This window comes from Polyodon spathula, chromosome 3 (assembly GCF_017654505.1).
Source record: "Polyodon spathula isolate WHYD16114869_AA chromosome 3, ASM1765450v1, whole genome shotgun sequence".
Taxonomy (NCBI): Eukaryota; Metazoa; Chordata; class Actinopteri; order Acipenseriformes; family Polyodontidae; genus Polyodon; species Polyodon spathula.
In genome coordinates, this window is record NC_054536.1 from 24,158,877 (window position 1) to 24,185,467 (window position 26,591).

At 36.1% G+C, this 26,591-nt stretch overlaps 1 protein-coding gene across 1 annotated transcript in view; it reads left to right on the forward strand.

Moving 5' to 3' along the window:
- The first annotated feature begins 24,454 nt into the window (after positions 1–24,454).
- Positions 24,455–26,591, forward strand: part of LOC121312880 (ubiquitin-conjugating enzyme E2 E2) — a 124,793-nt gene continuing 122,656 nt past the window's right edge. Inside the window, exon 1 of the mRNA XM_041244757.1 lies at positions 24,455–24,605. The gene's annotated coding sequence lies outside the window, so the exon portion shown is untranslated. The remainder of the gene's footprint in view (positions 24,606–26,591) is intronic.

Consider the following 26,591-nt stretch of genomic DNA (forward strand, 5'->3'; position numbering starts at 1 on the left):
TGCTGCAACACAAACCACCTGTCGGTAAATTTCTTAGTAAGGGTATTCTTTCTGAACCCATGTAAAACCTTTCCATCACTGACATTCTCTTGACAGTGAAGACACTTTCACAAGCAATTTGAAGAACAGCAACAGTCACAGGGTGTTGAGTGTCCCTGTGGAAATACAGCATTGGACTGCATGAAAAATTCTGTTGGCTATATACAGAAAATCTAACAAAGAATTTAACACAGTGTTCAAATTACATCAAATAATGTACAGTATTTAATCCAAACAAAATCTTGACTGGCCAAGCTACCTCATGTTGGTTGAGGTGACACATGACACTGAATCTATCTCTCTCTTGTGAACCTAATTGGCAATTTCTTGTTTTTCAACGTTTTTCCCCCTTTTTGTTCCCTATTGTTCGTTCGCCTTCTTATATATCTATTCCAAAAACAGATTTGGGGATTTATTAAATTTGTCTTAAATACAGGTATAACTTATTTGCAATTAAATAGTTAAATTCAGACCTGCAAAAGTAATCCATCAGTTTAATTATCTATAAATGCTTATAATATATATATATATATATATATATATATATATATATATATATATATATATATATATATGCCACTCCCCCACCCTCAGAAAATGTAGTCCAGGGTTTTTTTTTCCAAAAGACTACATTTCCCAGAATGCCACAAGAGGGAGCCAGGATGGGGTTCACCTGGCTCCAAATAAATAGATATAATCAGAGAAAATATTTATTCTGGGCAGCCTCCAGTGTGTGGTGTGAGACGAGGCTGTCACAAAGAAGAAACCTGGTTTAAAAGGTAGTGAAGACCTTTGAATTGTGTGTGTAGTGTGCAACGCTGTGTGTTAAAGTGCTGTTTTCACTGGTAAACGGCTTAGCTGTCCGGTGGGTTAGTTAGGGAAATGAATAAAAGTTTGAGTATTCCGAGTGGGAGTTAGGTGTTTGTTTTTGTTTTATTTTATTATTGTGCATATTAATTGGCACGCAAGTGCTTAAACATTTTAAATCTTTTATCTGGGTCTATTTTAAAAGGGGCTACAAACCTTAAAATTGGTGGAATCTTTCACTTTCTATAGGCACTGTGTGTGTGTGTGTATATATATATATATATATATATATATATATATATATATATATATATATATATATATATATATATATATAGTAAACTAATGACTTGCCACACAGGCTCACTCGGGTTCTTTTCCCTTTTAAAATAAAAACCCTAAACACAGAAATTGAAATAGCGCTGACGCGCACTTTTAATTATAAAAAGTGAACAAAAACACCACAAACACCTACCTCCTTCTGAGCTCTTACTAAACATTTGATGCAGGTCCCTGACTAGCTCGCAGGACGGCCAAGCCGTTTACCTGACAAACAAAACACAGCAAACCACACAGGTTTAATACAGCACTTTACATTGACTGCTCAGAAGCAGAGCACACCTTCTACCTCCTCCTACTCAGCAGCCCCGTGCAGACTAACTGCACCTAGTTCTAATTTACAATTACTCCCCAGTGCAGGGGATAATTAACAATCAAATAAATTAAATAAACAGTGTTTTTGGCAGGAAGGATGTTAACCCCGTCCCTGCCACATATAAGTACTTTTAATTTGCACTTCCAAGAGAAACCAGCTCAAGGCACATTTCCATGTTCATACATAACACAATGTAATCAGAAACGGTACATTGAGGGAAACTTTATGTAAACAAGCCATATGGTAAAACAAAACTGTCTTAATCAAAGCTTTTTTTCCATGCTAAATGATATGTTTAGCACTTATAAAAGGCCATTATAATAGCATTGCTTTTATAGAAACTTGCAAATTTGTAAGTTTTATTTGTATATGTGAACTTCAATGTATTTATATTAGGAATACAGCTTGAATGTTATTAATTTCTTTATTTGGCAGATGCCTTTATCCAAGGTGACTTGCAGGTGTTACAGAACAATACAGGGTTACAATGCATGCTTAATATATAACACAGTATACTTACAGTAAGTTCAAATAAGACTAAAATGCAATATGAACTAGGATGAAGCCAGTTAGGATTACAGCAATTATATCAGCAATGACATAATAGTAGTGCAATAGTGCAAGGATAGTGTATTAGCAGAGGATCCAGTAACTGATGTGTAGATCAGGGAATTCCACTGCATAGCAGGAGGGGCAGATCAAGCGATCAGTTTAAACAGGTGGGTCTTAAGAGGCGGCGCAAGGCAGTGAGCCACAGAGCAGTCCTGAAGTTTTCCAGTAGCTGGTTCACCACAGAGGGACTAGGGAAGAGAAGGAGCGGGCACAGGAGGATGGAGAGTGGAGGAAAGGCATGACTGGTCATCCAGTAGAGGAGGAGTGGAGAGGGCAAGAGGGGATGTAGGAAAGACATGAGGGATTAGGGGTAGGAGGGAGCAGTGTGGTGAAGAGAGTGGTAGGCAAGAACAAGGGTCTTGAACTGAATACAAGCAGAGATAGGTAGCCAGTGGAGAGTGCGAATGTTGTTCTGACTGCCATTTAAAGTCTTTTTTTCTGCAAGGTTGAACTCTTCACATACTTTAGAGGGCCTGGGAGACACTCTGGCAATGGAGCTGTGAGGGGCTTAGCACAGAGCAGTAGGTTCAGCTGTGGGAACTGTTGCTGAAGTACAAAAATACCTTTGCAAACAGTCCCAAGAGAACGGGCCTTACTCACCTAGTGCAACACCCCCTTCTCCCCATAATTTGCATTGGTGAACGGTGAGGAGTATGACTCATACCACTTTGATGTATTAGGACTATGGGGATTCACTGTTGCATGATTCTGACAGTGGAGCAGTATTTGTAGAAAAAGACCATTGGCCGGGAGTGTACTCTGGAGCAAATAAAGTTGACATCCTGATAATTTAAAAGGGCAGCCACCCAAACTGGAAGAGCAGCCCAAAAGAGTTTCCTAGGAGATAGATGAGAAAGAAAAATGGGGACCACAGTTGGATTAAAGAGTAGAAAATGTAACAAAAAAGGTTGCATTTTATTTTAGAAGTTAACATTGCAAAAATGAATTGTATTAGTTTTATACATCTATTTTCCAGAAATGGTTCATTATTTTCCAGCAATGCCTATGTAACTACTAATTTTTGAAAGAAGCAATGAGGAAAACTAGCGCATTCTGCGCAATGCATTGCATTGTTTATATTGGGATTAAAATAAGCAATATGCAAAGCAGAGGTTTGTACCCTGCCAAGATTTAGAATAGATTGTCCCACCATCTATAGCCACCCCACACGCAATGATTCTAACATTGTCCAATACCCTAGTAGACAATTTGTTGATCAAGCAAAAATATTTCAGACCTATCCCCTATAGCATACACCACGTGTTGATTTGTATTGATTAGGGCACTAAAGCATAACATTAGCACATTTATATAAACTGATGAAAATCCACTCAGTTTAATCTGTGCTGAGCAGGCTTTTTGTACACAGAAGTTCCAGTCAATAATAGCCAAACAATGTAGTCCCCTTCCCTTAACCCCAGCGAAAAACCCACTTGCATGCCAACATTACATAAAAGTGCAAAGCACTAGTGGTTTAGAATTGGAATGGAAATTACAGTCCAGATAAGTATTGACTGTATGCAAACATAGAAGCTGGAGCAAAGCTTGTTTGAAATACCCTTGCAATAACTGAAGGTCACCCGAATGCTTGCTTTCTTACTCAAAATGTTTTTTGTTTCAAGCCTGTGGTAATTTGTGTTTATGAAAATATTAGAATGAAGTATCCGCCAACATGACGAACGGCACAGCACAAAACACTCACCACTCTAGGGGGTAAAATAATCCAACTCTACACGGAAATAGGTTCTTTTTAATTTCAAAGCACAGTAAATCAGCATGTAAAACAGAGCAGACTGGGAGGCAAGTTCTCAGTGCTTTAAAAATAAATTACAGGTTTATATTTCATTTTATTTGCATACACATCCACAACCAAACCCTTGCGAGTTCATCACCTTGTTTTACCCAATTAGATTAATCATCACCCCATTAACTCACATCTCTATCCTGCCTAATTGACAAATGTCAATACTGCAGATTTTTAAACCCAATCATAAACCAACATATATTAGTTCAGCAACATTTAGTGATTTTCTTGGGGATCTTTCTTTTTGTACTGAGTTTTCTATTCACTCCCCAGTTGCAAGCAGTTTATAGCGAGCTACTCTTTATAATTAAAAATGTAACCTTTCACCACATACCTCCAACATCAATATTACCTCCAACACACTAACCATTTCACACCCGTGATGACCCGATTTATACACCAGTATAATAATTTAAACATGTATTCAATTGACAGCTCCAGCCACATTCCCACATGTGTTTGCAGGGAGGATTTTAACTCCCTGCCACCCAATACTTTCCACATATACAACTGCATGCCTCGACAGGGCTCTCACCCTGCCATAAGGACAAACTACTGATGTGGTATCTTATTTTAGGCATGCAATAATTCAAACACAGATGTTGATCCCTCATTTATACCAATGTTCAATCAAGAACTGGTCCGAATAGGAAGGGGGATCCAACAAGGTCTCATTTCAGTGGCTGATATGCAGTAAAGCATCGTTTCATTAGTAGATTTGCTGTTAGCACTGAAACAGTAATGTTTTAACTGAGTAGGAAGGAGTAAAGCTGCCCCATAACCAAAAATTGACAATATGTGCAGTATCATAAGGGACAAAGACATGTATGATGAGATGAAGGTACAGTACAGTTTATCATGCTGACATTTTGCTTAGCACTGACTACGTGTTCTCTCTTGCTTGAAGAGAATGGTATGATAGAACAGATTATACCATTATATGCTGTGTCAGCAGGAATCTACATTTGTACATGTTTCAATTTTGGGAGCATTAATAGTTAGTGACAGCAGCATTTGGTATTTTCTATTCTTTTCATTAAAGTGGGTTCTCCCACTTCTAAAGATCATTCATGTCCCTGTCATCTCTAAACAGTAGAATTCCCAGGATTCTAGGATGCATCATTTATTGTATGAATGCAGCTTATGAAAGAAACTTGTCAAGTGAAATATACTTGAAAACAAATTGATCTTACATGTAATAAGGTTTAGTATACAGTATTTCTTTTTAACAGGTCTTATTTATAATCTCAGATGGGAAATCTAAATCATACTATTTTTAAAGCAATACAAGTACCACATTTGATACAGAATCATGCGGGCAAATATGCACAGCACATCATTAGTTGGAATATACTACCCCTGCTGTTATTTTTATCATCATCTGGCATTCCTAAATCCATCAATCAACTGACAGATCTAACTAATTCTCTTAATACAGAAATTCTCAGCATTCCTTTCTTCCCTGCATTTCTTAAAATGTGTTGCAACCAGAAAAAAGTAGCAAACCCCCCCCCCAAAAAAACACATAAATCAAAACTCCTAATTATGTGTTAATATGTATCTGTGCCATTGACCTCAACAAACATTGGAACCTGCCATAGCATCTGCCCCACAGACAAAACAAAGTGTTTTGTTGATTGCCTTAAAGCAAAATTGGCACCCGATTTTGAACGATCTTGTACTACACCATCATGCCTCATCACAACCCTTCTTCTGTCTCCATCATTCCCATCGTCGTACATCTTCTTTACACTACTTTGATATGGCAATACTGTTCTTGACTGCTTAGCCTTGTGATTTACGTTGTTGAGGGTCACACAAGATGAATAGGGTTCTGTGACAGAGAGCGAATGAATGCTAGTCAACAATCTCCCTCCCGACCTGTGAGGGCACTGTATAATGTTGTTGACACGCAACCCAGCCAAATAAAGGAGTTGTTTTATTGAACTTTCACTGTCTTGTGTGTTATTCCTGAGCACCTTAGCTTATTTCATATCAAACAGACAGGGAAATATTTGTGTCCTCCCCGTTTGAAGCAAGAGGCACCACATTGTAGGAAAAAGGCACATTAGGCCAAGTTCAATGGAGCGGTGACTAAGATAATACAAATTGCCTTTGTTAGTTGACCATTCTTAATGATTAAAGAATAAGCTGGGGTGAGTTTATTAGGTTAACCTGAAGGTATCCAGCGGCTTACAAACCGCAAACCTACATTACCAACATTTACATTTCCGGCAAAATACGAAAGAATGGAAAACTGCCATGGTCATAACCATCCTTAAGCCGGGAAAGAAGGTTGTCGACCCCAAAAGCTACCAGCCAATATGGTTTCTCAACACTTGCTCCAAGCTGATGGAGTGACTTCTCTTGGAAAGATTGAAGCCGATCCTACAGCAAGTTATCCCAAAAGAACAAACCGAGTCGTAACTGTTGTGTACAGGCTCTGGCCTTAAAAGCCAGGTTCCACGTAACTTGAAAACAGAAATTCCTTACATTGATGTATCTTCAGCCTACTACACTAAGGCGCAGGGGGCTGTTGCTGAAGTTGTCAATGGCCCTCAAATGCCGACCTGCCATTAGGTTAATCAACAGCATCCTGAGCTACCAAACCAGCCACACAAACTCCAACAAAGATCCATTCTCATACATCACTCTTCAATCTACACCAGTGAAATTCCACTCACATCTTGCAAATTAAGCTTTGTGGACAATATTGTGTTGGCAGCACAAGCACCTTCCGCTTTAATGACAGAACAGACCCTTGAAGTGGACCTACAAAAACTGGAGTTCTTCAAGGCCTGGCACTTTTCCACATGAACAATTTTGAGGCCACAGTACCAATCAATGTGGTGTTCTGCACAACTACAAACCAAGGTATTTAGTAGTCTTTCTTGAGCGAACCCCTCAGCTACCACCAGCACTTTGAATATTTTAGCAACCAGACCAAATCTAGAGTCAACATGCGGGACTTTAGAAGGTTACAATGCTCATACCCTCAAGCATTGGTCCTAATGACAGCCTAGTATTGCTTGTCCGTCTGGTGCAAAAAGGTTTGTTAACATACAAGTCAGCACTGCTCTGAGACTGGTCAGTGGTGCACTTCAATCTACACTACTACCGTGAATACCAGTACTCTCCAATATCCTGGCATCAAACATCAGGCGAGAGGCTGCCGTACAATAAGATTATAGCCGACCCGGACCTACCGACACATCAAGATATCAAATCGCCTTCACCCAGTCGACTAAAATCTAGGAACCCTTTCTGGACCCATGCCTCGGCACTTCTGTCAGCCAGTAAAGACACCGACACGGGGGCGAGATGTGGTCAGCAGGGTTGGGGGGGGGGGGGGGTAACGCGTTAGTAACGTAACGCACTACTGTAATAATATTATAACATTTCTTAAAAACGAGTTAATGTAACTTGTTAGTTTTAATTTGAGTAATATTAGTTACTTTCCGTAAAAAATAAACAAGTGTTTTCTCGCTACATTATTATTAAATGATGTGGTGTTTAAATCTGAACCAAGCAGCAGTCAATTCAACAAGACTTATTTACTTATGTGCGCCATGTCAACATCACTATACAAGTACACACAGCATGTAATGTCTATGCAGCGGCACCACTTGGACTGTTTGGTAATTAAAAGAACATAGCCTACCAGTATTGAGAAAATAACCCCATGCCTTGCAGTGTACTGCAATTGATGCAATACAACAAAGATTACTGGGATTTTTAAACTAAACATTAACCTACGATTTTAAGAACTCAAAATTGCATACAGTAAAAATGAGGACGGAATCCAATTTTTTTTTTGTTTAAAGTTCATGTAGTTTAATACAGACAACAGTGACCATAAGCCTTTGCCAAGATTAAGCTTTAGAGAGAAGTGTCACTATTTTAATGTCTGTGATCATAGATGTTGAAAGGTTATCTCAATTAATGTAGATGAATTGCTGTTAGTTTTGTGAACTGTTAGAAATAAGCTAGCAAATTGCAATATTTAGTTTGATTTCACAGTGTTAATTTATTTTGTACCTCAATAGCCTCTGTAGCTAATGAGTGCTGTGAGGAGTGTGAATTTGTGCAGGAGATGTTGTGGAGTGCATAACAAGCCCTACTGTGCTTCCATTTTATTTACTGTTTTAATTGTAACACAGTTTAGAACATACTACTGGCAGATTACTTTGTTTTCTATTATTGCTGAGCCTTTATAATGAAGTCGCTGATTAATAAAACTTGAGTGGAAGCAAGATAATATCGCCCAGCATGATTCATTTGCAGTTGTCTACGCTACTGACCCGAGAACTAAGGTAACCCATGGCCTTACAGTTTGTTTGGAAAACGCATTACCAGACTATGGAAATTAGTCACAATTGTTTCGCAGGGCAAAAGGAAGGAATGTAGTGGGTAATAGAATGAGTAATATAGAGCACTATTTTTTAAATTAACTAATATGTAATACTAATACCATTACTTTTTTCCCCTCAAGAAGTGAATAACGACTAATACATTACTTTTTATCAGTAAAGACCACAACACTGGTGGTCAGCCTGCAATGTCCCCAACAAGACATTTATTGAAGATCCAATGAAGGAACCACGGCACTGCACTTAACTATGTTAGCACAACACATGGGAGGTACGTCTTCCTCCTCCATAAATGGGGAATTAAGGAGTCCCCTAATGGAGACTAAGGTGAAGTGAAATCACTTTTATCAATCATTGCCCAATACATGCTTTTACAGGAGGCTTCCGAACAGCATGTTGTTCATTAATTGAACAGTTTTAGTTTTATTGTGGAGGAGCCATACTGCACCTTTTAAATCTAGTATTCCCCCCAATTACTCCCTTATTAAAATCACTAAAGACATAAAAATTGAGTAGGATTACAAACCTGCCTTTTTATGAGGGGAGCCCCACTCTATACTGTATAACTCTTCCTCTTAAGTGTCTTAAATCTTTGAGGACCACAAATATTAAGTTGGACGCAAAGATGCTGTACTCAGACATATAATATATGGATTTCAGTGGTTAAAGGACAGGTATACAGAGTGTCAAAGCTGGATGCACAGCTGATTTCAAGTTTAGAGCCCAGAGGGGTTCACCAGCTCTTCACAGGTTGTCAGAAAGAGCAGCTTGCCATCTGGACAGAGAATGTTTGGGCTCCTCGATCCCTGTAGAGATGTCGTAAGCATTGCTATCCATCCTGATGGGTTTGGTCAATTGTGCCTGGCCTTCACTTTATAAGACATCAATTGGTTTAAAAAAAAAAAAAAGTTGGTCTAGAGTCTGAATGCGGATTCATTGTAAGTCACATCCCCACTGAAACCTATTAGCAGCAACTACACATAGTGCAGATCTAGCACTCAAAATACCAGTGACAAAGCTGAATATATAAACCACAACAGGTTATATATAAAAAGATTAAATACCAGTTGTCTCATGCACTCTTTGTATGACATGTCAAAGTTGCTTTGCTTGTTGTCCTGACACAGTGAGAGTAATACACTCACCCTTATTAGAAGTAACTACCAAACACATTTAAAAAACAATTAAGAGGACCACGAATTGTCATTATGGAATTCATTAAAAGTATAATAAACATGTTTCACGACGTATTAGACTGCTGAGGATCTTTCAGCCAATCAGAGGGCACATTTTGCTCACTGTATTCCACAACATTACAAAGAAACACCTTTCATGATATTCACCATTCCATATTGGATTGCTATCACGCTTTATCCCCTCACACAGCAGTTTGCAGTTTTATAACCCTCTATTACCCAATCCCAGGTGGGTAATCTTGGCTTCCAATTGTGTGCACGAGACTCACATTAAGTATCACACACCAATGTCTAACAATATGGTCTTCTATTCCAGCCTCAAATAAAGAATGCAACAATGCAAGGGAGTCTAATTTCCACAATTCATCTCAACTATTTCACAGTTGAATCTTGGCTGTGCATGTGTTAAGTGTGTTTGCTTTTTCTCAAGCTTCAGATCACATCCAAACTCAATGGAAAAGACAACTAAATGAAAGCCATAGAATAAACCAATTGAATTTTGTTCAGTTCAAGTATGATGAACTTTTTCCGTACTGCTGAAGGGATGCTCACACAGTATAAAACGTTTGATCAGATGTGCTTAAGAAAACACAAGGATAAAGACTACCTTTAAATAAGCTTTTATGATAGGCTTGCAGTTCCAAGCACAGTTCCAGCTTGTGCCTTCTTCAGTGTCACTAGCTGATACCTTTGTTACAATTTTCTTTGTATAGTTTTACCTCAGAATTCTGATTGGTCTAACGAGGTAGGATCACAAAAAATCTATATTATATGTTGTAAATGAACTGCAACCCAGAACAAACTGGCTGCACCCTTTTTAAACTCTGCACCTGGCACTAATATACAGTTGCCAGGTGCGAGTGATAATTAAACAATAAAATAATTAACAATTTAGTTTGGCAGGGAGACTGCACAATTAAGTTCAAAATAGACTGGCCTGCTTCCGATTGTAAAATATTAGATTTTCTCCAGAAGGCAAAGACAGCTGTACAGGAGTGTTCATAAGGGAATTTTACCACAGATCAGTCTGCGTTCCAAAAAACACAGATTAGCTAATCAGAAACAACCCTGCTAGCTAGATGCATTAACAGCCTCACTTGGCACTATGGATTTCATTAATCAGACCAACGACTTGTTTCAGTGTAAATCTTCAAAATCTTTTTTTAAAATGTAAGTTTAAGAGAGTGTAAGAGAAGGGCAGATGTCATTGATAAGATGTATTTGAACTGGTTTCAAATACTTAATTAAAGAACATACAACTATACAATTCACAGCTATACAATTATGTTTTTATTTTTGTATGTCCTGTATCACTACTGTACTGTATGCATCACATACATTTTTCATACTAAAGTACCTGCTGTTAAAGGTGAACTGGTAAGTTGTGTATTTAGATAAGAAATCTGCTGAAATAGTATTTTATGACAGTTTGAATCTCTGTATATTAATGTCAAGTTGAGCATAATTGGTTTGTCAACAAAGGGTGACTCAAAGGGACATTTTCTACTAAATTAAATCATGCTACCCTCAGCGTGGACAACACTACATTCAATTGAAGGTCTGTTCAGTGAAGTGTGGCAGTACATGTGTTCATTTAAATAGCAAGTTTTCTAATTATTGACCAGATTCTGTATTGCTCCAGCTTAAATTCTTCTGCTTTGGCCCTACATCCCCTCCACTACTTACTTGGATTCTACGTTACCTGAAAAGTAAAACTTTACTGATGCATGACTCCAACTGTCATATATTATATGTCATATTTGTCAATCATTTTGTGAGCCTAGCTATACAACAGGTTGTAATTATATACATTTTGCAGTGTAGAGGGGAGGACAGCATGCTCTGGGCCTTTTCCCACCTACTTACAAATATAAGCTGTAGCAAAGGTTTGGCACTGCCTGTGCCACCTAAACATGAGAAAGTGGACCAATAACTCTGCCATAGGGTCCTATTCACCAAGCTTGAACTCGTGAAAAATGTAAAGCTATGATAACAGACTGTACATTGCCTCAGCAATATTGAGTGCATGGTGTACTAACAAAGTCCACAACTGTTAACTCTCCTTGCATTGGCTGACTACAACTTTAGTTATATAAGCAATAACACACAAGGCCTGGGTTGTAGTGTTGCAGCTGAGTGCTTTCAACCAACTGAGAAGTGATGCCTTCACGTGTGTTATTGTGCTAGATTTTAAACTTTAAATTATATTGTATTGAATCTATCCTCCTGCCAATGCAAAATGCTCCCTATACTTTGGCTTTAGAGGGCTACTAACTAGAAAAACTTTTTGATGCTGAATTAATTGTTAATTTGTAGATATGCAGATGGGTTTACTTATTTACTTAATACAGCATTTATCTATCTTTATTCTCAGATATAGTAGCCTTCGTCCTTATTCTGTGAAAGTGATTCTTATCTAACTAGACAACAAAGGGAACTGCTGACAGTACAAACGTTATCCCAGCTCACTGTGCTCAGGATGGCGTAATCGCCTTTTAACATTGATTTTCTAATGAAAAGTGATTTTTTGGCAGGCTGCAGAAAGCCTGCCTAAATATATCAAGCCAATCGCTTTATTTACAGATAATTGGTTTCAGAGAGTACTCATGGAAAAGTACAAGAAAATAAAACTAAATGTGGCTAAGTGTTCTTTATAGATGTTAGACAAATTAGAAATTAGAAACGTGATGGACTTGGCAAACCTTTGATAAAAGTAACGAATCACCAAGTCAAATTTACTGTATGGCTTTGTTACATAAAGAGCATCAATCTTAATTTCATTCAGGTATTTGATATATAACTCTTATCAGACCAAAGCAATTTAACCATGGGGGGTGGGGGCATGCTAATAAAAAAAAAAGAATAATAACAACTGCACAAAATATCATACAGAAATAACAGTTGTAATTCACTATACTATTTGAACAATTTTACTACACCATCATATTAAATTACAAGCTATAGTTTTGACAGTATATCGTGGCCGGTTTATAAAGTAAAACTTTTTTAAACAGGCCCTGAAATTGCAAAGCCCTGTTTTTGGACAACACTTTTGTCCCTCAGGAAAGAAAAAGAAAGAAAGTTAAACCTGATATATCTCTCTTTGCTGAAGGAGAATTAGGTTGCATTTCCTAATGTAAGCTTTGTTGATCAAACAGCAGGAACATGTTATGTAGAACTGGATGTGTACTGTGTCCAGCACCAGTCTGAACTGCTGACAGAGCTGTCATTCTGCTCAAGGTGCGTTAAAGTCATCAGAGTCTATCTGCAAGGGGAAATAAGACTTCTTGAAACTGAATAAAAAATGCAATTAAAAGGAACTATTATGAGAATATTATTGGATATATTTAAATATGTCTGACCTGCTGACCCACTATTAACTGATAACTGTAAATGTTATTTATAAATATATTTAAGTTTAGGTGATTTACAGATAGTAAATGTTTCTCAGAGTTTCAAAAACAGACACTATGATTTTAATGGTTACAAATTCTAGATTGTATTTACATTGTTGTTATAAAGAAATAATGGGTTCAAAAGCTGTACCTTTTTTTTGGGGGGGGGGGGGGGGGGGGGGGGGGGGGGGGTCAATTGGGGGGGGGGGGGGTTATTGTAAATAGTTATTTTATTTATTCAAAATATTAAATTATTTGGTTGTTAACTTTTAAATGAGGGATTAAAAAAAACAATCACATGCATGTCTTATGTTTCTCATTTATACTAACGTTATAGAAAAATAAAATATGATCTGATACCAATGATTTAACATAATACAAGTCCATTTTGTGACTGTAAAAATATGTAAAACATCAGGGAGGGTCCTATTATTGATTTGAGTTTAAATCAATCAAATATATATGTAAAAAATAAATAAAATGAAAGACCCCACCACATATATATATATATATATATATATATATATATATATATATATATATATATATATATATATATATATATATAGACACACACACTGTGTTTCCGTAATAAATCCTCGGAAATATAGACTTTTTGTTGCTGCCGCTCATACCGATGTGTCCATATAGCCATCACCTTGTAATCTATTAGTCATCATCTATCACCATTGACGTTACTGCAATAATTGCATTTAAAACCTCCCCTGTTTAAGAAAAAAAGGCCAGTAGTCGTTATGATGACATCCAAGATGCATGAGCGTATAGTCACCCAATTCACTAGGTTACATTGCCACCTAGTGTTTAATGTTATATTACACTATACACTCTTGAATGTGGTTTGGGCAATTTCCGGAAGATTCTTAACTGTAGCCAGTTTTCATGAGATAATCTGCATGTAGGGTTTATGATTATGTTTTTTGGTACTGTATAAATGTACACAAATAAATACAAATAATCCCAAATAGTGTTTTGCCTAATGAAACACTAATATAACAAATGCGTTTATTAATTTTTACAATTTTGAGAATGCAAGAGTGGAACTGTGCCCATAACAAAATGCATGCCACTTAATTTAACCCCTTTTTACAACGAACAGTTTATAAAAGAGCCTAGGTATATGAAAGCCTAAGCATTTTAAATTGTATCTGTCCATTTGCAAATATTGAACATTGGCTCCCTCTTGCGGCCAATCTGAGATCAGTCTTAATGAAACAGACAGATGAAGGTTTCTCATTGAAATTTGGTTATTAAAACAATTGCTTGCTTGTGAATTGATTTATTCCTGTTATTTTTGTTTATCTCCCCCATGTACCTAATGTTCACCCATTCCTACTAGCAAGTAAAGTCCGAGCGGATTTTATGAATGACAGAGACACGCTAAAGTAGTAGCCTCAAAAATGCATTTAGCTGATTTTTAACTTTTCAGTTTTCAGAAAACTGTTGATTCGTCAACGAAACCACAGTCGGAATTCAGCAGAAAAAAATATTACCATTTTATTTCGCAACAGTCTTTTAAACAATTATATTATACACTTTAAACATCACACTTAGAAAAGGCTTACGATTTCAGTTTAGCATTTAATATTGTTTGCTAAAAGTAGTACAACTGTGCATCAACATAATGTAAAAAAAAAACGTTTCCATTATTACAAATTGTGACAAAGCTAATTTATTTACAGTATAACTTTGAACACAGCACTGGGTCCCTAACACTGTCTTTGCTAGATAAAGCACTCTTAACAAAGGGTGTTTTTACTTGTTCGGTATGAGGCGACGTTTGGGACATAATTCACCCACTAATATTCACATACACTATACACTGAAGTGCATACACTGTATACTGAGACACATACACTCTACTACTGAGACGCAAACACTATATAGTGAGATGCATACACAGTATACTGATAAGCATATACTAAATATACTGAAATGTATACCTCACACACTGAAATTATGCATACACTGTATACACTGTTTAACTGTATTCCTTTAAATGTCAAACAGCCATAACATCTGACTTAACTAGTTAATAAAGATTAACTGATGGCTAAGTTTAACATCCAACTGTGCCATTTCAAACCTCAGGTTTCCTTACAAGCCATATATATTTATGAAAAAAGCCACATCATAAACTGGCTTCAGTTGATATAGGTCCTGGTCTGTTTGCTCAAGAGGATGATAATAAATGACCTCTTAAATGCTCTTATGTGTCACACACATTTTATGCCCGAAGCACAGTGCCAGCTCCAGTATTGAACAACTGGCTCCCAAAAGTCATGTTGTGGTTATTAAACATTGTATTCTTACACTGATACACTGTCTGAAATGCTGTTCAAAGTTATGAATTACTGTACTGGCAATTTTTCTAGGAATGTAAAGCCATTTTCAACCATGTCAGTTTATTGAAGGGGACGATTTATAATTATTGATTACATTTAGTATTCAAAGCCACTTGTACCTCTTTAGATTTATATGTTAGAAAAGTTGTTTCATTTTTGTACTACTAGGCATCAAAACGCCCTCCCAACCCCTCTACTCAAAAACATTTTCAAAGAAATTTGCAAGGTGACTATTTTGCACAGATAACACTATTTGGCATGTGTCAAGAAAAATACTACATAGAGATGTTTCATTCTGATTTGTACGAGAGATGTTAGTTCTTTGCTTTTCAACACTTTCACAAGGCTCATTCTTTTGAATCTGATTATAGTAATCAAATACCTTCTGCAAACATATTTAACTAATATATCAGGGGTAGAACCCACTGTGAGAACAAAGCCAAATCTACACTAACTGGCCACTTCATTAGGGCCGGTCTACCCAAATGGATTTGGAATTGCCCGGGTGTGGGCCTTGTTCTCTTGTTACAGTCTGGATCACTTGATTACAGGAGGGCTGAATAAATGCTGTAGTTTACTTAAGCATCGTTGTGGATCAAGCTGGCCCATCAATGCTACAAATGAGAGGAGGTCATTTGGCCCATCTTGCTTCTTTGGTTGTTAATAGCTTGTGGTTAGTGGTAGTTAGTAGCTTATTGATCCCAGAATCTCATCAAACAGCTTCTTGAAGGATCCCAGGGTGTCAGCTTCAACAACATTACTGGAGAGTTGGATACAGACTCCCACAATTCTCTATGTAAAAAAGTGCCTCCTATTTTCTGTTCTGAATGCCCTTTTATATAATCTCCATTTGTGACCCCTGGTCCTTGTTTATTTTTATAGGTCAAAAAACTCTCTTGGGTTGACATTGTCAATACCTTTTAGAATTTTGAATGCTTGTGTGAATGGGTTGAGGATAATGACAGACTTCTTCCATGGCCACCACAATCTCTGGATCTTGATCCAACTGATCAGGTTTCAATTAACTTGAATGACCTATGTGTACAAATAAATATTTAAGTCTGAATGAATTAACATGCCTAGTGTATGTACTGTATGTGAGAGACTTGTTGAGTGACGTGGAACAGAAAAATGGAGGACATGCAGATGTAGCATGAAGAAAAAATAGTTCAGTGTATTTCCACCAAAATCCTAGTCCCCGGTTGATTGTAAACAGTTCTGTGTTGCCTAGCAAACTCAGATGATACAACCTTCATTCTCTTTTGATTGGCTGGCTTGCACAGACAGACACAGACAAAAAATGATGATGTAACAATTGAACTCAGTAATTTTAACAGAACATTAAGTCTAAGTCATAAAGCTTCCCTTTTATGTATCAGTTGACTAGCTTTAGTGTTCATGCTAGCTAGTTTGTAGAAGTAAAATAAACACAAAAATATACCAACTCAATAGTTTACAATGGACTCACTGGCATGATAATTTTGTTTTTGTTTCTTCTTTTGACTGTACATGAAAATGCTTTTTAAGCATTAATATTCCACAATAATTCACTTTTGTGATAATATTTATGGTACCTTGCTCAAAAAGGTGATGGATTAACAGCACTGGTAACTGAAGCACTCTAATTATAGTAGGTAAAGTATCTGAAATGATTAAATCTGACCTGACCTAAGTATATTCTGCAGCAAAAAAGGGATATAAATCTGTATTCACCCCTTGGTTCCTTGAAAAGACCTGCTACAATCATGGTGTCATATAATTTATTGTACATGTTCAATCGCCCCATAATAACAATAGAAACCTAATATATTTATTGTATAGTAGCCTAAACCATTACATAATATTGCCAAGGCAACCATAAAACATAATTGAATGAATCATGTATTGTACAAATGATTAACTTCTACCATTGAAACACAATTCAATTGTAAAATGTCTTAATCATATCTGATTTAGAGATTTTTGTTCACATATCACAATGGCGCCACCGATGGTACGAAACAGGCTATCCGGGGAACATGACTGGTTACTTATTTTTTATTGGCAAAAGGTGGCAGATCTGTGCTGTATGTTTCTTCTATCAAACGTAAAAACACTTTTTTATACTGAAATGGAAACACTATTTACAATAGTCAGAACAACGATTAATTCTGCATTATACAATTATGCCACCACAGCAGGTGCTTTAAGCATTTTTAACTTAATCTTAGTAAACAAAGTATACATTTTTTATAACAGTTGCTATCAGTCACAAAAAAAAGTTGGTTTTGTGTTATATTCATAATAATCATCTCTAAATCCATCCATTTTTATCAAGACAGTGTAAGGCAAATCATTGGATACTTAAGTTATTGTATTATACACAGTTTGAAGTGTTTTGAAGGTGCAGTTTTTGTTAAAGTAATGATTGTCTTGTTGTTTGATATGTAAAATGACTTTTCAGTGACTTTAATACATCTAACTATCTGCCATTGGAACCACACTCCTGGTAAAAATGCCTGTATTAGAAAACATGGTGACATGTTCAATATGTAGTTGATCATTAGCATGTATTGTCTTTGTTCTAGTTCTAGTCAATAGACTTAAAAGAGAAACTAATTATGGTTGTACAACAGACGAAAGCTAATAATTTTGGCATAAAAAGATCATACTGCTAGTGTAAAAAATTAAAAATGTTACTGACCTTGTGTAAATTAACTTATTGTATTATGTCAAAATGCACATGTCGTAATGCTTATTATTCTATATTGCTATTCAAGTGCAAATTAGGTCAAAAGTAGAAGCACTAAACTCGTGGTGATTCTAAAACGACATAGAGGAAACCACAAAAGCCACCTGCACCAGATACAACAATAAACTGTGCCCTGTGATATTCTCACGAATGTTGCACAAGCCAAAAGTGCTCCAATTCTCCATCAAGGAGAATTCTTCCTTAGGGTTAGGTCACAAGTTACTATTATGTTTAATGTAGAAAATCAGCGATAATGAATAGATAATTTAGAGCAATATTACAATCTACACTGGAGAAGGAAAAACTGATCATTTATGGTACCCTTTTAAATCTCTCCATGTATGAATTTGCTTGTAAGTGACCTGCAGTGCACTGTTACATTTGGTTTATGTTCATTGAAAAGCAGACATCACACCATTTCTGGCTATAAATAAATGGTTTGAGTCAGTAAACTCAAGTCAATTCCAGTTAATAATAAACTCAAAGAACATAACACAGATGCATGTTTACTATCCTTTTATTTCAGGTTTTATTTATTTTATAATTCCCTATATTTGTGACCTATCAAATGTTTGATAACTTTAAGACTTTGACAACTATTCAATAAATGTAAAAGATACATTTTTGACAGCTTGCATCAATTGACCTTCCTAAAATATCAGTTTTGACATTGTATTATACAGTGTATCAACAGGTTGAGAATACTTGACTGTATCTTTAAAAAATGAGTAATAAGCCTACAGTCCTGGTATTGTATCTGTGAATGCACAAGCACGTGTAGAGGGTCAGCAAGCCCAGGTCATTGGGTTGAAGTAGGGACAAAGTAAATCGAGTGACCACAACCTGGAGTGGAATAACTATTTATTATTGTATATCATACTCTTATATTGAAGGGAAGACAGTTTCTCTTTCCAAATACAGTACCTAGTTTAGAATTACACTGAAAGAAATATGGTCACCATAGAGACAGGTTCCTCCAAACAACTGTAAAATGCAATACATGGTAAAAGTCCAGTAAATGACATAAAATTACCGTCTTAGCAGTCCTCCAGTGTTAGCAAAAGGTACAGTGAAGTTTACTAATTAAACCACACACTGAAAAGGCAATTTTAAAGTTCTGTCTGGCATGCATTTGGCAACGAGTTTGTATTCTAGAATTGCCAAAGCTTTGGAATGTATAGATTAAATTATCTGAATACCTTGAATAAGGTAGAATCAGTCCAGGGCATATTGAAATCTCACAGAAGCAAAGTGTGAAGGCCACTTTAACTGGCAATTACAGATTTGTTATTATGGTTGCAGTGGCAACATTGCTTTTCATTTACATTGTTCAACCCCTAATTAGTCTTTAACATGAAAGAGAATCTCCTGAAAGAGGATGTTTTGGTTTATAGGCTGCTAAGGAGTTAGGGCTCTTTTGCTAACACTTTACAAGCAAAAGGGGGAAATAAAAAAAAACACAACTATTAAAGGGGATTGGATTAAAAGTAATATTTGGTTTCATGTTCCAAAAAGGCCAAATACTCTAAAGTGATAATAACCAAGTCCTTAAAATCAAATTAACAAACAACATTTTTACAAATCCCTTCTTTGTTTTCGTGCTTGATATTTTCACAATTAAATGTGCTTCGACTATCCTGCCACAATTCTACAAGTTTTTGTTATGTGATAATTTATAACACCTGTCTTTCTTGGCTAGAAAAATATGTATATTGTACCAGCAGAAGTTCTTGGGTGTTGTTGTATGAATCTATTATGTTTATGTATTGAATCTGAGTGATTATTAAGCACTTTGACAAATCTGTATATAGAAAGCTAATTTGAAAGCAAGAGTTATTTTTTGGTACTGAGGGAATTAAATGCACCTCCTTTTTTTCAGTTACTAGTACTGCAAGTATAAAATAATGCTCTTGATGCTTTAGATTATGAAACAATGCAGAAAACTAGATACCATAATCAGTTTATAATGCCTCACTGTCTTTAATCTGTAAAACTCAGGGGACATGATAAAGTAATACACTCACAATATCTTTCTCACAGAAAAAAAAAAACTTTACAATACTTGACTAGAGATAGATTACCCCTTAGCTGTGCTTGAAAATTGCATGTGCTCTGTAGCAAACCACTATACAGTAGGATTCCATTAGTACTCATTATTATTATTATTATTATTATTATTATTATTATTATTAAAAGATTTTCTAGAAACCCCAGGGTTGGAATGTGTTGGTTCAATTATCAGAATGACCTGAATGACCTAGACTCATTTACACTACTGCATATTTACATATTACATCAGCAGGAAGTGAAAGTAACTGGTAATTACAGATGTATTAACTGGTGGTGAAAACAGAGTCTGGAAAACACTAATATATGACCTATGCAAATGAAAGGTAGGAAAACAAAATGTGTACTGCTAACCTTTCAGCCCACTCAAGCAACAAATAATTTTTATAAGCATTTTTACAGGGTATTGGGTGTATAGAGCTGGATATATTTGCAAGTGTAAACATGGCTACTTGAACTTACAATATTTAAATACATTTTGAGAAAGTACCCTCACAAATACCATCTTCTTTATATAGGACACAAGGCAGCAGGTAAACTGAAAACACTGTACCGTGTCTTTATTATTTACACACACAAAAAAAAATCAAAACCTTACCCTTTTTCAGATCCTAACTAAACTGTAATGTAATGTAATGCAATTGATTGAATTGAATTGAAGTGAAGTGAAGTGAAGTGAATTGAAGTGAATTGAATTGAATTGAATTGAATTGAAGTGAATTGAAGTGAATTGAATTGACTCGACTCTCCACCTAACCAGCATACCTGCAAGGGTTATAAAGGGACTGTAATTAGGCACAGCTGATCCTCATTACTCTAGTCTTGGTCATGAATTAAACACCTGTACCAAGGTAGTGGAGTTGTTCAGATTCCTCCACCAAGATGGAGTGCACATTCCGTATCTCCATGGTCCTAATGTACATGCCATCACTCTCTCTCTCTCTCTCTCTCTCTCTCTCTCTCTCTCTCTCTCTCTCTCTCTCTATATATATATATATATATATATATATATATATATATATATATATATATATATATATATATAAACAAGATTCTAAGTGATCAAACCAGCAGCGCATGTTTGAATTTTTTTTGAAGGCCTTTATGCCAGTGTCATTTGCACCATTTGTGTTGTGAATGTAAAACTAATAACTAACTCAGAGTGTGCCTAAGTTTGTATTTCTTTCAATAAACAATTGTGCAAATTACATTGAAATCACTGAAATATAGAAAACTATTTTTGTGGCATTTTTTTGCAATTACTTTACCCCTGGGTTTCTACCAAATTGGACATGGCCAGTTAAATGTAACCTCATTACTGGAAACCTGTAAACCAATCAAGAAGACTGAAAATCAACTGTAATACAAATTTCCTCAGCTGATTAATCTCCCTTACCCTTGGAAGCACAAAGGCCAATGCAGTTCTCCCTGACGGCCCCTAGCCAGGATCAGCAGCTCAGCATTTGAGCATTTGGGTGAGACACTGGGGACCTTCTGTCACATTTAATTATTAGTAACATATTGTTTGTGAACAATAAGCAGCATGCCACTCTTGTACACATCTTTAGCTTACCCATGCACACATCACTAATAATACAGTACATTAATAACACCATGGATTTACCTGTGCTTGCTATAACATATTTATTTTCATAATAGATCTGTAGTAAAGTTACTTTTTTATGAAAAACTGTAATAAAATAAATATTTTGTATCAAAATAAATGTAGAAATGCATACCTGGCACTTGATGTTGAGCCTATATCCTTGTGGTTAGTGACCTAGTAGGCTGTTTTAATAGGGGTCCTTTTAATAGAACACATCTTTGAGACAAATGGTTGGCCATTAATAAAAACAGCACTGTTTTGCTAAATGTTAGCTTATGTCACATGCAAAAGTCATTTTTAGCCAGCCTGAGTTAAAAAAGCAAAAAAAAAAAAAGAAAAAGAAAAGGTTGTGGATTCCAGAATTATAACTCTAAGCAAATAAAATCCCGGCAAAGCAGCCTTGTGTATAACGGATTTATCAGCTGCAGCTGCGTGAAGTGTTTAATCTGCCTGCCCTTAACATTGGTTCAAGAAAAAAGAAAATCATAACATAAAAAATCATAACATAAAAAAATGCATAAGCAGTGATTACCAGTTGTTTTCAGACCAAATGATTGTATGAATTATTGAAAGTTATTTAGCAGTTTTTATCTGTATTAAGGCTCAATTGGTGCGACATAAGTTATATAGAAATTGTTGAAGCAAATAACTAGACTGGAATGCCTCTTCTGCACTACATTGAAATTGGAATACACTGCATTAGATTTTATATTCAGAAAGCCTTTTCAAAAAAGGCTCAAAATAAGGTCTAGTCCACTAAATATTATTTAAAAAATCTAACATATCTTGTTTCACAGTCCTTGATTCGCAGAAATCTTAAACCCCAAAGCTATTATTTTCAACAGGAAAATGTTTGTATTAAAGCCTGTTGAAAATTATATTATTAAGGCACAAACCCTTTGTTTAATTATTGAAGTCTGGTTAATCAAAGCAATTTATTACTTGTTTTGTCACATTTATAGAAAAATCCACAAAAACGCTCCTTTAGAAAGGCCCTGCTTAGATGCTCATATTTGGAGACACCTCATCAAAAATACTCAATAATTCTCTACATTTATACTGCACCTTTTGTGTTTTCTAAAATTCTTGAGAACAACTGTATTGTTGTAATTCACACTGGATATATCTCCCCTTAGAAAAAAACTCATTTTAAATAACTTCAGGGGCCTGCATGGCATTGCAGGCCTACTCTTAAGCCCCTAGTGCTTTTCAGAACTCAGGTTCCAGCTTGAAAAGCTGTTAGATGAAGCTCCCAAGGAGCCAGTGCCATTGTCCATCATCTTTCATCAAAACCAAATTCTCAAACAATTGCAATTGCTAAGGTTGTTCCTGACTTGGGGAGTTCTGATTCATTCATCCACGGGAAAGTGTTGCAGAAATCTCTGAAATTAAGTCAATGATTTTTGAACATGTGCTGCTGATTACACCTTGACGTTCTAAAGATGGCAAGTGAAGAACTGAAGCATAGTGCAGTTTAAGGTCAACCTCTTTTTTACATCTAGACAGACCACTTGCAAACCACAACTGCAAAGCAATGGCATAGTTTTCAAAGATGGTGGACACATGATTAAGTCGCCCATTCATTATTTTGCAGCTACCTCATTAACCAGGGAATCCCTTTCTTAACAATTAAAAGTTAAGTGCTAGAGCCTAAATAATATAGCAATACTATAGAACTGTAGTACTAATTCCACTAATGCTACCTTTCATAACTTGTAATGTATCTGCAAGGTATCTGTAAATATGGCAATCAACGTGGCTATAATGATAAACAGATTAACTGTGTTGCTTTATATTTGCAAGCTCCAAGACATCATCCACATGGTACATTCATACCCACCTAATCCTATATCTTGTAGGGTTGATATACTGCCTGCAGGCTATGGTAAAAATACACCTGGTTGAGTGGGATGCCATTATTTTAGGTAGGTGGCTGCTGTGACGATGTATGTGTAGAGGTCACAGTGGGCTTAGACGGGTCTGCATGCAATAAAATATAAACATATGTGTTGAGTGGCACCCCTATAACCTGAATTTCTTGGACACCCTTGGTCACTGGGCAGGGCTCTTCTTGCTGCCCTTAAGGTATAATTTTTTTTAGCACAGTTTGCATTTTTTCTACCTGATTTTATATACACGAGCAGCAGGCAACAAGCTATGGAAACATGCCCCACTTCCTACATGTAAATCAACCACAGTTTCTGTTATTGTTAAGGGGCTACAGCAGCTAAAAGCAGCGACAGTGATGGAAGACTGAGTACCACAGTGGAAACATTTTAATATAGTGACATAGCAGGTTATCAAAATAAGATGGACCAATATACAGTGGTAATCATTCTCCACCTTTGGGGTTCCAACAACACCAGAAAGGCAGCCTATCTTGACAACTATATTTCAACCAATAGAAGCATATGAATACAAAATCATTCATTTAAACGTCCTCCTTATTGTTTTAAACACATCTTCAACAGAACAAAATAACTGCATTTATTAATTTGTTGGGCATAAAAACAAGTGCATATAGTATTGCTTAGCAAAGGTTTGTGTCCTGAGCGATGACTCGTATGTTTTGACTTGGAAATTCCCGTGTTCCCACGTCGCTGAGGTGGTCCCTGTTCAACACCTTCGTACACACTCAGGTAGGCTTTTCCTGTATAGGTACAATACGCACTACTGTTCATTTTTTAAGATTTATTTATTTATTTTTTAAATGTATTCTCAGTATTTTCTGTGCTCATCATCCCCGCCCCTCGCACAGGAGAATGCGGAGCGCGCTGCGCGCACCCTACCCATGTCTCCAGAACGCGCAAGGAGGCGGTCTGGTTGCTTCAGTTTTTCTCGGCTGTTTCTGCCTGTGTATGTTCCAGTAACGAAAGAGAGTGAGAGATACGGGGTACTTAACATCAGGGTTAACAACGGAGAATTTTAGCACGGACAACCACTTACCCCGATACTGACAGGTAAATTCAACAGCTTTACTTTGTGGCTCCGCTTTGAAACTGCCTAAAAGTAAGGAAATGTCCCGTGAAAGTGACAGTTTTTTTTTTTTTTTTTTTGTATGGGGGGGGTGTGTGTGTGTGTGTGTGTGAGTGAGTGTGTCTTTGTGCTGAAGCAGCTCTGCCTGTGGTCACTAGAAACCTTGCATATTTCACACATTTCCAAGCAGCTCCTTTTGGTGCTGGCTTACAGACAATTCCTTATTTAGAGTTCACGTTTCCGAAAAAAAGCTTGTAAAAGAATAAGGCAAAAGACGGTTCACTGCATTTTTCCACGGGCATGTAAGGCCTCTTTAAGGCATCATTATTGACTATTACTGCACTAACTGGAGCTGATTTTGTGCAGTTATAATATTCCTCTCGGTGTATGACAGGTTTGCCAGAAAAAAAGACATTTGTTTACTCAACAAAGAGGCAAAATGTTGTTTCAGATTTCTGTTTAAAGACCAGACGTTGACGGACGTTATGGCCAAAGAAAAAATACACCTTCCTATTTTTAAATATTTCTGATTAGACTCCGTTTGTATGAATTACATAATCTGTCTTGTTTGATTTTTTTTTTTTTTTTCCTTCTTACGAGAGAAAAAAAAATGCAACGAACCAGTATTACCATTGCTAAGTTTAATATGCATGACTTTGTTCTAAGGTTACATTGTAACATGTGACAGTATATAATTGTAACATTTTCTTTCGAAGTTCTTTACTTTATTAGCCAGCATTTGATTGCTTTAGCGCGAAAATGAATTTTCAATAAGAAGAGTTGGGGTATTTTATTTAGGAAGTACTATATAAGCATGATTTGAGTAAGCATCATTTAAATGTGCGGTAAGTAAAACTAACATTGTGGATGAATAACACCACATATTGCACACAATAAACAGTAAATAATGGTGCCTTGTATCGTAATAAAGAAATGCATTTTTAAGAAACCAAATATTAAAGATATTTATAGTATTTCAAATCTGTAACTTCAAGACAGCACCTAATGAAGTTGTGATTATTACTGATCAAGTTTATCCAAAAATAAATGTGAAAAATATGTCGTTCACATATTTTATAAAAAAAATACCCTGCATATTTGTTTTATTTCCCCCCATATTATAGACGCATTGGTTTCATTGCCTCGTTTACTGTATGTGAAAAGAATGCCTATTTTAAGTTGCCATTTGCAGTGTGCTATGTAGCTATAATTATCTACATATTGGAATAATTAAACACATATCTTGGTAGAACGGTTTTAACTGTAACAGTTTCTTAACACCCTATGTTTATTCGCTAATCTAAAATGTTGTTTTCAACGAGAACCCGTTGTTTTAAAACTTACATATGTATGTTTATGTTTCTACCCTTCTTAATTTTTTTAGGGACGATGTTTATTACATTTAAAAAAGAAATCATAACTATTTTACACAACCCGTCACATATACCAAATTTCAAAACAAAAATAACATTAAGCCTCCAGGCTGTAGACATCAAACGTTAAGATACCTGCTTGGTATTATTTGTCTGCAGTCTAAGGCATAGGTTTACTAATTTTCTTTAGAAAGAAAGTAAATTAAAGTTACCCATAGCTTTAGCAGCTTTATATGAAACCAGACTCCTATTTTACATCATACTGAGTTCCTATTCTTTGCTTTCATCACCTCCGCAGGCAGTTATTTGGCTGGACACTTGAGTTTGACAAAATAAGGTGTAAAGTTAAATGTGGCTGTACTCTGACAACAAAGAGGGAAGGGTGTAAACATGGTTCACACGATTCCCTTATTGTAAGCATGTAAAATAACTCCTGCCTTTTTTTCAGAGAAAATTACAGCAGATTAGAACATTTTGAACCATGGTTGGGGTTTTAAACTACTGCAGATTGTATCATTTAGAATAAACCCCAGCTTGACTTGAGGCTGCACTCTGCGGTTTAAATTGCTTTCTTTTTATTAAAAATACTGGGTATCA